Source organism: Dipodomys merriami, unplaced genomic scaffold (assembly GCF_024711535.1).
Source record: "Dipodomys merriami isolate MVZ:Mamm:240054 unplaced genomic scaffold, mDipMer1.0.p SCAF_455, whole genome shotgun sequence".
NCBI lineage: Eukaryota > Metazoa > Chordata > Mammalia > Rodentia > Heteromyidae > Dipodomys > Dipodomys merriami.
This window is the reverse complement of record NW_027206019.1, coordinates 272,543-282,775: the sequence shown is the minus strand read 5'-3', so window position 1 is coordinate 282,775 and position 10,233 is coordinate 272,543. Positions and strand designations below refer to the sequence as shown.

The following is a 10,233-nucleotide window of genomic DNA, read 5'->3' as shown; positions in this document are numbered from 1 at the left end:
TGACTAAACTTCCATGAGGATCTAATGGGGGAAGCTGTAGAACTTGAGTTTGGACTGAACACTGATGGGAAGGTAGGGTATTTCTGAATGTATACTTCCAAGTTCTTTCAAAAAGAGAACATATTACCGCAAAGAATATCCATAAAAGGACATTTTGCCAAGCTGGAGAGTACTAAAGGCTGTTGGCCAATCAGGCCCATCTCTAGAGACCCAGGTTCCATTCCTACTCACAAGCTCTGAGGCATTGAAACAAGGACTTCTTCCTCTTTTTCTTGGTCTCATGGGTCATGTGTTCCTCCAGCTGGTCCAGAAGAATATGTAAGTGGAAGAGCAGGTCTGAAGAGGGCATGTTGAGCTTGACATACTGTGTAAGTTCTTTTAGGGTGCAATGGTTCTTGGGTTCATAGAAATCATCAGGGTAGAAGTCCATCCACATAAGGAGGATGGAATAAACGATGCTGTGGGCAGTTTGGTGACAAGGAAAATGAAATTCCACCCTCCTCATCCTGAGCCTTGTACTAGAGCTTCTTTCTGCAGGACATGAAGGTTGGGAAGTGGGAAGAGACTTCTGCAAGCAGGATGGTCCTCAAAATATCACTTCTAGAAATTTCTTAAATATAATTCTCTAAAATTCTCCCTGTGAAAGGAAGAGAAAGTTGTTTCCCCACTGAATCTGACTTGCTATACACAGCCCTCCCTGTCTTCCATGAGAGTCCCAAACCACAACCACATCCACAACTGTGTAATCTGCTATGCACTGAAGTGACAAGACTCAACCCCCTGGTGAAAATCACAACTTGTGTGCAAAGAAGAAAGTTGGCTTTGATTCAGAAACCTCAAAGATACCCAGTTTTCAAGGACAGAACTTCTTTTTGTGCCAACATCCACTTACTTCTTCACTTGTTCATCTTCCAGTTATGGTAGTAGGATCTGTACCAATGGAAGGAGAGAAGGAAGTTAACTCTATGCTTCTCCTTTTCTGAACTAACAGGACACACATGGGACTGGCTAAGACCCACATGGTAATGTAAACATGACAGACAAAAAGTGGAGATATGTTTACACAATTTCATGCAAATTCTGTGAGGATGCTTATATGCATCTGTCCAAATAAATGCACAATGACTCATGCCTCTAATTCTACTAATCACAGTTTGAACGCAGTCTAGTTTGTAAAATTCCAAAGACACTAATCTTCAATTAACCAGCCAAAGGCCAGAACTGGACCTGGGGCTCAAATGGTAGAGTGTTACAAATGGGACAGCACTCAAGCCCCCAATTCAAGTTTCAGTTGCATCCTTTCTTCTGTCTATATTCCTTCAAAGGCCTCCAAGATAGTGATTTTCTAGGTGAGGGTGGACGTTGGATGCCACGGGCTCATTCCTTTAATGCTGGTCTCTCAGCAAGCAAATTGCTAAGGCTCCACTAGCTTCTGAGGCAAATGAAATGCTCTGGCAGCCCAGTCCTAAGGAATTAGCCAGAGAGTGTACTTCTTTGTCTCAAGCCAAGCTCCTTGATCAGACTCCAGTGAAACAGTCTCAGAAAGGTGCCAAGTATACCAATACTCTGCCAGGGGGTCTCATCAACCCTGAGTTTGAAAGAGGAACACTCACTTTTTTTTGTTGGTTGTGGGGCTTGAACTCTGGGCTTGGGTGATATCCTTTAGCTCTTCAGTTAAAGGCTATCACTCACCCACTTGAGCCACAGCGCCACTTCCGGTTTTCTAGTGGTTTATTGGACATAAGAGTCTCATGGACTTTCCTGTCAAGGCTGGCTTTGAACTATGGTCCTCAGATCTCAGCCTCCTGAGTAGCTAGGATTACAGGCATGATCCACTGGCACCTGGCTTAGGAGCATTCACTTTTTAAAAAGAATATCCAGCAACTGCTCCATTGTCCCCCACTCTCTATAGTGGTAGAGGAAGTTTCCAACATAGAAAGGATCACCTTTCTGGTAGTCAGGGACCAGGTCCATTACCAGCATTTCCAGCAAGCCTGAGTCCAGGATCCATATGTTATAAGGCACATTCAGGGTTTGGGCTGTTTCATTGTCACACTGAGGTGGTAAAAAGAATGGATCTTTGAAATGTGAAAGTGGGAGTACCCTTCAAATTGAGTAATTGTAATAGAGTGGATTGAAAAGTACACAGTAAATATTTTCTCAGTATACACATATAAAAGCACACAAGAAGAAGTTTCTAATGTGGGCTGGATGAGATTAGATAGGTTTCCTGTTATACTTGCCTGAGTTGCCTTATGATTCCCTTGGTTTCTTCTTATAAAAAAGGCCTGAGACATTGGATTCGTGATTTGGCACTGATCCAAAGTCTGCAGCATTGAGTGAGGCACTCATACCTCTCATGCCTGAGAGCTGAGTCTCTTGAACTTTGAAAACAACACAAGAACATCTTTCTTGTTCCTGCACCACAGGCCAAGTGAGCTAGCTTGAGCTGAATGTCAGTTACAGTTGCTTGGCTCTCATAGTTCTATATTCTATTCCATTGTGAGGTAGGTAGTGTCATTTCTCAGAGCCCAATGATCTAAGCTGTTTGGTCACATAAGACCATCCCAAAGACAAACTGGAGACTGAAATCTCCCCTCTCACATCACTATATCCACATGTGGACATTGTCAATTCCCAACATCCTCAGCTAAGCCTAGATACAGGCATGGTCTCAGCCTCAAGGAGCCCTTCCTAGGTCAGATCCAAGCCTTATTTGTCACTATTTCTCTCATAATGCAAAAATCATTTTGGGTCTCATGGCCCTCTCAGCCTGTCATGTGCTTCTTGCATCTATTTTTGACATCTACTTCCTAGGACATTGTAAGGTTTTTGTTTCCTAATCTGTTTGCTCTTGATGCCCCTGTGTGCTGTCATCTGGAAAAAAGGCAAGTACTTAGAGGTGGGAAAATCAAACAAGTATTGAAAAACAAACATTACACATATAGTCAGACATTTTTACAAGTGTTCATTCTTGTAAGATAAAAGACTATTTTTGATAATTTTGTCATATTTTATGAGAGAGGGGAAGGGGAGAAGGGAAGAGGTGCTGCATTGTCTTCTCATAATTCAATGATTATTATTTAAAAATACTATAGTTGAAGGAATGTACTATTTAAAGATAAAAGCTGTGCTCCTGTTCTTTTTATAAGCTAGTCATTTATAAAGTATTCCTCACTAAAGTCTTGTCATCTGTGTCCCATGAACTATCCTCCTCCTTCAAAATAATCAAGGAAAACCTTCACAAATAAGTGGACTGTTGTCCAACCCCTGGATAAGAATTTAAGGTACAACATTGCCTGCAATTTTGTTTGTGTACATGTGTGTGAGAGTGTGTGTGTATGTGGGTGAATGTGTGTCTGTGCATATGTGTGTTTTAGGGCTTGTTCTCAGGGGCTATATGACAATCCCGAGTGTTTTTCCCTTGCGTGTAGTGCCCTACCAATTGTGCTACAGTTTCACTGCAAGTTTTCTGTACTGAACTGGAGAGGAGAGACTCATAAAATTCCCTGTTCAGGCTGTCTGAAGTAAATCTCAGGTCTCAACCTCCTGTTAGCTAGAGTGATAATTATGTGCTTCCAGATCCTAGTAAGAAAGCATTGTTATTGGAGGCAGTGGGGTTGCAAGTTTCAGTCCACCTTCACCACACTCTATATTATTATTATTTTTTTTTTTTGGGTCCGGTTGTGGGGCCTGAACTCTGGGCCTGAGCGCTGTCCCTCCGCTCTTCAGCTCAAGGCTAGCGCTCTACCACTTGAGCCACAGCGCCACTTCCGGTTTTTTTCTTTTTGCTTATGTGGTGCTGAGGAATCGAACCCAGGGCCTTGAGCATGCAAGGCAAGCGCTCTACCACTGAGCCACCTTCCCAGCCCCCACACTCTATATTATTAAACAGCAACAATAAAACCCTATATCAAAATACAATAATAAGAGGTAATTAGAATAAAATTTAGTGATATAGTCTGCTGGCATCACTTTCAGGCACCCTTGGTCTTAATGTTTAGCATCACAAAACCAAACAAAATGAAATAATTACAGTAGACTCAACGAATTTTAATTCCATCTTAAAATAATTTCAAAACATTATAAGAAACAAGAAAGCATTCATACTTATAAGGAGAATGTAAAAAAGATAAAAGATGGCAGATTATGAAATGGAAAATTCTACACTGCAAGAAAATTATTGTCATGGTGAATATATGATGGTATTGTCACAGTGAATATATGATAATGTACTTCAGAGCAGCAATGGATAAATATATATTTACTACACATAGTCTAACTTGTCTCAATATCTATAAACTTTCAATCTTCTAGAACACATCATCATTGTATTCATGTTTATGGTATATTCTAAAATAACTAGCACAGTCAGGAGGTTACCAAAATACATTAGCTTCAATGTTTTAGGAGATTAACCTGCTAATTGTATTGACTTCTATATATTAAACATGTAGTGTGTTATCATTGTACTCTCTAAGTATGTACAAACACTACTTCAAAGTGAAATTGAATACAACAAGGTTTTGAAGGCATATGCCTGTAAAGCTAGCTATTTGGGACATCAGTTCAAGACCAGTGTAGTTTTTTCTGCAATGCTCCCCAACCACTGGCTCTGCGTGATGGAATACATCTATCATCCCAGGTTCATTGGGAACTGAGAGCTGGAGGATTTCAATTTCATGCCATACTAGGCAAGAACTTCCACATGGCTCCATCTCAACCAAAGAAGGTTCAACACTGGCTAGTACCTATCAACCCCACCTAGGTGAAAATAAAAATAAGAGCAATGTAGTATAAGAAACAAACAATATCAAAACATGCCAATATAAACCATCATGAACAACACACACCTAGTGTTTGTTTCTCATACCTGTAATCCTAACTATAGCTAGGATTATATATGTGAGCCAGAGGCACCAAGCAGTTCATCATTTTAAAAATGACTATTGAAGCCAGGTGCCAGTGGCTCATTCCTGTAATCCCAGCTACTCAGGATGCTGAGATCTGAGGATCACAGTTTTAAGTCAGCTCAGGAAGAAAAAAACCCATAAGACTCTTACCTCCAATTAACAACTCAGAAGTCAGAAGTGTCTCTGTGGCTCAATTGGTAGAGTGCTAACTATGTTGAGCACAGAGTCTCACAGACAGTGCCCAGGCACTGAGTTCAAGCCCCACATCTGACAAAAAATAGATAAATAAACATTTAAATGTCTGAATTTTTTGTGAATTAAAATGATGGTGTTCATATGCAATTCTACAGACAACTACATATTTCATTATATTTGTGGTTAGAAAAAGTAGCAGCACTTGAATAATGGATATTTTTTTCATAAACTAGGGCATACTGATCTCTAATTAGAGGAAATTGCTGGACTCATAGGTAGTATTTTTTGGTTGGTTTTTGTTTTGTTTATAGAACAGGATGAGAAACCTTATTTCTGCCAATGACCATTTGGATATGTATAACATCATCCACAGGCCATGCAGAATTAACAGTAAAGACATGACACAGTCAACTGGCAATAAACTTATTTGTGTTTATGCCATGTTCCCAATGATTTGTTTAGCTTATATGTCCCTATGGCCTACAGTTTCCTATTCCTGCCTTCCTCAAAATACAGCATGTTCCACCGATTCAGATTTGAGCCAAGCAATATGTAGTATTAGTGCCAAGAGTTAAGGAAAGTTGTAACACAAACAGGGAAGGATGAAACCAACACTTTAGTAGCTGGACACTGGGGACTCAGGCCTAGAATACTAGCTACTCAGGAGGCTGATGATCTCAGTTCAAAACCAGATGGAGTGAGAAAATCTCTGAGACTCTTCTCTCCAATTAACAACCAAAAAGCCATAAAAGGAGCTGGGGCTCCAGAGGTAAAGTAGCCTTGATTACAAAAAACTCAGGGGCAACACCCAATCCTGAGTTCAAGCTGAAGGTCAGGAACAAAAACAAAAACAATCAACAACAACAAAAAAAAAAAACAGAAACTGGGAAAAAGCTCAGGAAAGGATGGCATTGTCTACAAGACAAGTGTACACATTACATGAATTGTGAAATCACTGTACACACCTTAGTAACAATTACATTTTAAAAAGAATGTGAGAAATCCCAAAGCCATGGGGCCTTATGATGTGCATCTGCTTTCCAGAATTTCAAAGTCCCATCATCTAAGCTGGTAGCACACAGGTGGTAGCTCAGGGTGATGAGAAAATAAGAAGCCAGAGATCCTTTCAGATTGTCCCACCAATTCTTCTATTACTGTAAGCAAAAAAAAAAAAAAAAAAAAAAAAAGCAAAGCAAATAAATTAGACTTTAAGGTTAAACTAAGCTACTATTAAAGATTCCAGGCAGAATTATGCGGTGCCTGCTTCAAGGCAAGAGTGAGGCCAAGCCCACAGCCTCCAGAGAGGCATGACTACCACTTGTCCAACACTGCTGTCCTCCCCGCCCCCAGAGTTTACCTACAAGTCCCAAGTCCCTGCCTTTCTTCTTGTAATTCTTCAGCCACTGGTTTTCTCATTTCTCATTGTCTGTTTAGGTGGGATTTGAGACTCCTTCCTCTCCTCACCCAGCCACCAGACCCCAGGGGCCAAACTCTGCACCTCACAGATACTCCCCAGAACACAGCTGCCTTTGCAGTTGCTGCTTCCTGAGCCACTGGGCTACTGCCTCCTTCCTCCCTTCACCAGCCTCTGCCAGGGCCTCCCATCCTCTCCCTACCACCACCACCCCCAATCCCAGCTTGGCCTCCCCCGTGGCCACCCCTCCTCTCCACAAATCTCCCAGCCCCAACCCCAGCAGGATCACTGCTCTGGGGATACAACTGTGGGCCAGGCCCTGCAGAATCAAAGGTGCCACAGTGTGCAGCTGGCTGAGAACTGGAGACAGCATAGGTCTCTGATCAGTGTCTTTCACTTCACTTACACAATTATTAATTGTATTGATTTGGTATTTAAGTTTAGATTTCATAACTTCTTATTAAGCCTTTGCAGAAGAGCTGGTAGAAATATAGTCCCCAAATTCGGATTGTCTCTAGTTTAATTCTTTTGAGATTCAGAGATGTTTAAGTAGTTATAACAATCATGAACTCTCATTTTCATAGCAGATGCTATTCAGAAAATAATTGCTTATGCATCTGTTATCAATTATTTACAAGACTTGAAACTTTTAAAGTTTCAAATATTACAGGAAGATCTTTGATTCATGTTGAATGGATGTGAGTAGGTTGAGCTGTTGCATACATTCTTGTGTGTCTGTGTGTGTGTGTTTGTGTGTGTGTGTGTGTGTGTGTGTGTGTGTGTGTGTGTGAGTGAGTGTTTCTGTGTGTGTGTAGGGGGGGTGTATGTGTATCATTGAAATCAAGGATAAGGATGTTGAGCCCTGGTCTGAACTTGTTTCCTTTTTCTGAGATATACATTATGGTGTTTCTTTGTTGGTGGTAGGCTCTGATTGCTTGCCTTTGCCTGATGCTCACATTCCAGCTGAATTTTTCAATTAAAGCTTCTTATTTAGTATTGAGCATATAGGGCTCTGATGTTGCTTTGTCTTTAGTCTGCCATCTAGGATCTTCTTTTCCTCTTTAAAAATTTACATTCAATATAAATTTTACCTCCTGACTGATTTTCCCTTTAATTTGCATTTTGAAAAAAGTATTATAAGAACTTTGATCTCTGTATTCATAAAGAAAAACCATTTTGAATTCTCTGTTTAATGTAACAACACCTGGACACATTTGTTAACACCAAGATCTTAAAATTTATTTTGTAGTTTTAGTTTAAAATGCCTCCTCCATGTTTACAGCATGAGGAGACAAACAATTTCTGGTAACAATGATAACAGTTTTATTCATTAAAATATCAGATAATTCATAATTTTGAATATGTATAGTGGCAAATAAACACATTTGGTAAATAGATTTGCTTGATAGATCCGTGCACAAAAATACCACTCCTAAGGGCTGAAAAGGTGGATTTGTGGTAGACAGCTTATCTTGAATGCACGAGACCCTGGGTTTGATTCTGCAGCACCACCTAAGCAGAAAAGCTAGAAGAGGTACTGAGGCTCAAGTGGTAGAGCACTAATCTTGAGCTGAAGGGCTGAAGGACAGCGACCAGGCCCAGAGTTCACCACCAAAAACAAATTAAATAAATAAACAAAACTCATATCAAGTACATTAATTTCAAACGTTGATTACCATTTTAGTTAGGGGCAGGGTGCCAAGATATAGCAGACTTCTGTTGCAAAGCTTTAAGAAGGATTTCAACACCTGACAAGTACTAAAGACAAGAAGAAAAAAAATTAGCTCTGCCAACAACATATAGAATCACCACTCAAAGAGAAACCAGTACTAAGAATGAAATGCTTTTCATAAAATTTCTTAAGAGATTCTGGCTCTATATTAATTATCATATAAGTTAACCTTCAAAATCTCCATCGATGGGCCTTAAGGGCACCTACAAAAACTGGAGGAGAGAATCATCAACCCAGATTTTTAATTTTGTAAATTAGGTAATGAGTTCATTTCTGGTTTGACAATCTCATCCCTTCATTTGCTCTCTGTCTCTGATTTTCCCTCCTGTCCCTGTCCACAGTGGTATAGTTCATTGTGAACATAATATCGACAGAGTAGAACTGAAACCAACCCAGCTTGACATATCCATTACATGTTTATCTGCAGTTAATCAGAAGAAATTGAGAATTGTGTGTTTCAACTGGTAGAGCTAGAACACCACCAGACTTCAATTGGAAACCTAAAGGACAGCGTCAATATTGTGATTTTTAAGAACCAATGCTGTCCCATACATAAACTCAGACTCCACACACACACACACACACACACACACACACACACACACACACACACACACACACACACATCTTAAAATAGATGTTAGTACTGAAATCCAAATAGTTTTTTTATTTTTATAAGTTTTATTTTTAGCTTTAATGAGGTTGACTTGATAGTTTCTACTAATGAGCCACAACTTAGAACTTTGTTATAATTTTACCCTGTCTGTATTCAGAGAAACATTCTCTGAATGTCTCCATTTCCAGCAATGATAAGTTTTCTCTCCTTGGTCCAGTTTCTTCTTTTGAGTCTCAGTCTCTTAGACTTTTCTGTCTTGCATTGTCTGTAAGTTCATTGATCCAGTAGATCTCATCCATCCTAATACCTGGACAGAACCTGCCTTGGGAAAAGTGTTCTAAGCTCACCATGCAAAGGAGGCTGTTAGTACTCACCCATAATCATTTTTTCTTCAGAAATGAGAAATTGGGGGCTGGGAAGGTGGCTCAGTGGTAGAGTGCTTGCCTTGCAGAAATGAGAGATTGTTAGGTCCAGGAATTCAGGGGAAGCACTCACTGTGTGCTATTTCATACTTTTTTGGGGAGGGGCACGGTCCGGTCCTGGGGCCTGAACTCTGGGCCTGGGCGCTGTACCTCAGCTCTTCAACTCAAGGCTCGTACTCTACCACTTGAGCCACAGCGCCACTTCCGGCTTTTTTCTTTTTGCTTATGTGGTGCTGAGTAATTGAACCCAGGGCCTCATGCATGCAAGGCAAGCGCTCTACCACTGAGCCATCTTCCCAGCCTGATTTCATACTTTTTTTATTTAATGGCAGCTTCCACCTATTGTCTACTTTAAGCATTGTGTGAAGAGAAAGATTGCCCCTAAGAGACAGAAGTACTGTACTAACTGTTGCTCTCAAAACACAGGAGGAGGGAAAGAAGTTCTGAAGGAGCCATGTAGCCTAGAAACTGAGTTCTTAGAAACTCAAACTGCCTTTTATCTTACCTTCAACATAGAAAGTCAGAGATTGCAGTGGCTTGTAAGCTCCATTTATATTCCTGTGCAGGGGGTCCCTTCCCCTTTGCCCTTCTGACTGTTTACATCAGTGGCAGGTGTGAAGACGTAACAAGAACACCTAAAGTTTGGGCCTGGGATTAAAAACTCCATTTTGTGATTATAAACATTCCACCACTTCCAGAATTGAATCTGAGGGGCAGAAGAAAGTTAGGTTAGGAATTCGTATAATTTCTTCTAAGTTTGCTATCTAAAATCATCCCTTCCTACCCCTCAGAATCCTATTTCCCAACTGTGTAGACACCCTTACACTCTGTTCTCCTGAAGCATTTGAGTGTGGGCCATCATCTGCTTCTTATGTGTACTGCTTTTCAAATGGAGAGTTTCTCCTAGGCTCAAAATGATTTCATTGATGAGGACACTGTGC

The 10,233-nt window shown here is 40.5% G+C and overlaps 1 long non-coding RNA gene across 1 annotated transcript; it reads right to left on the bottom strand.

The window, feature by feature from the left end:
* Positions 1–6,197: 6,197 nt before the first annotated feature.
* Positions 6,198–9,853, bottom strand: LOC138808560 (uncharacterized). The gene is made up of 3 exons (XR_011366502.1): positions 9,798–9,853; positions 8,199–8,280; positions 6,198–6,262 (listed from the first exon to the last, which is right to left on the bottom strand). It is a non-coding gene; the product is annotated as an uncharacterized lncRNA (long non-coding RNA).
* Between the last annotated feature and the right edge of the window lie 380 nt (positions 9,854–10,233).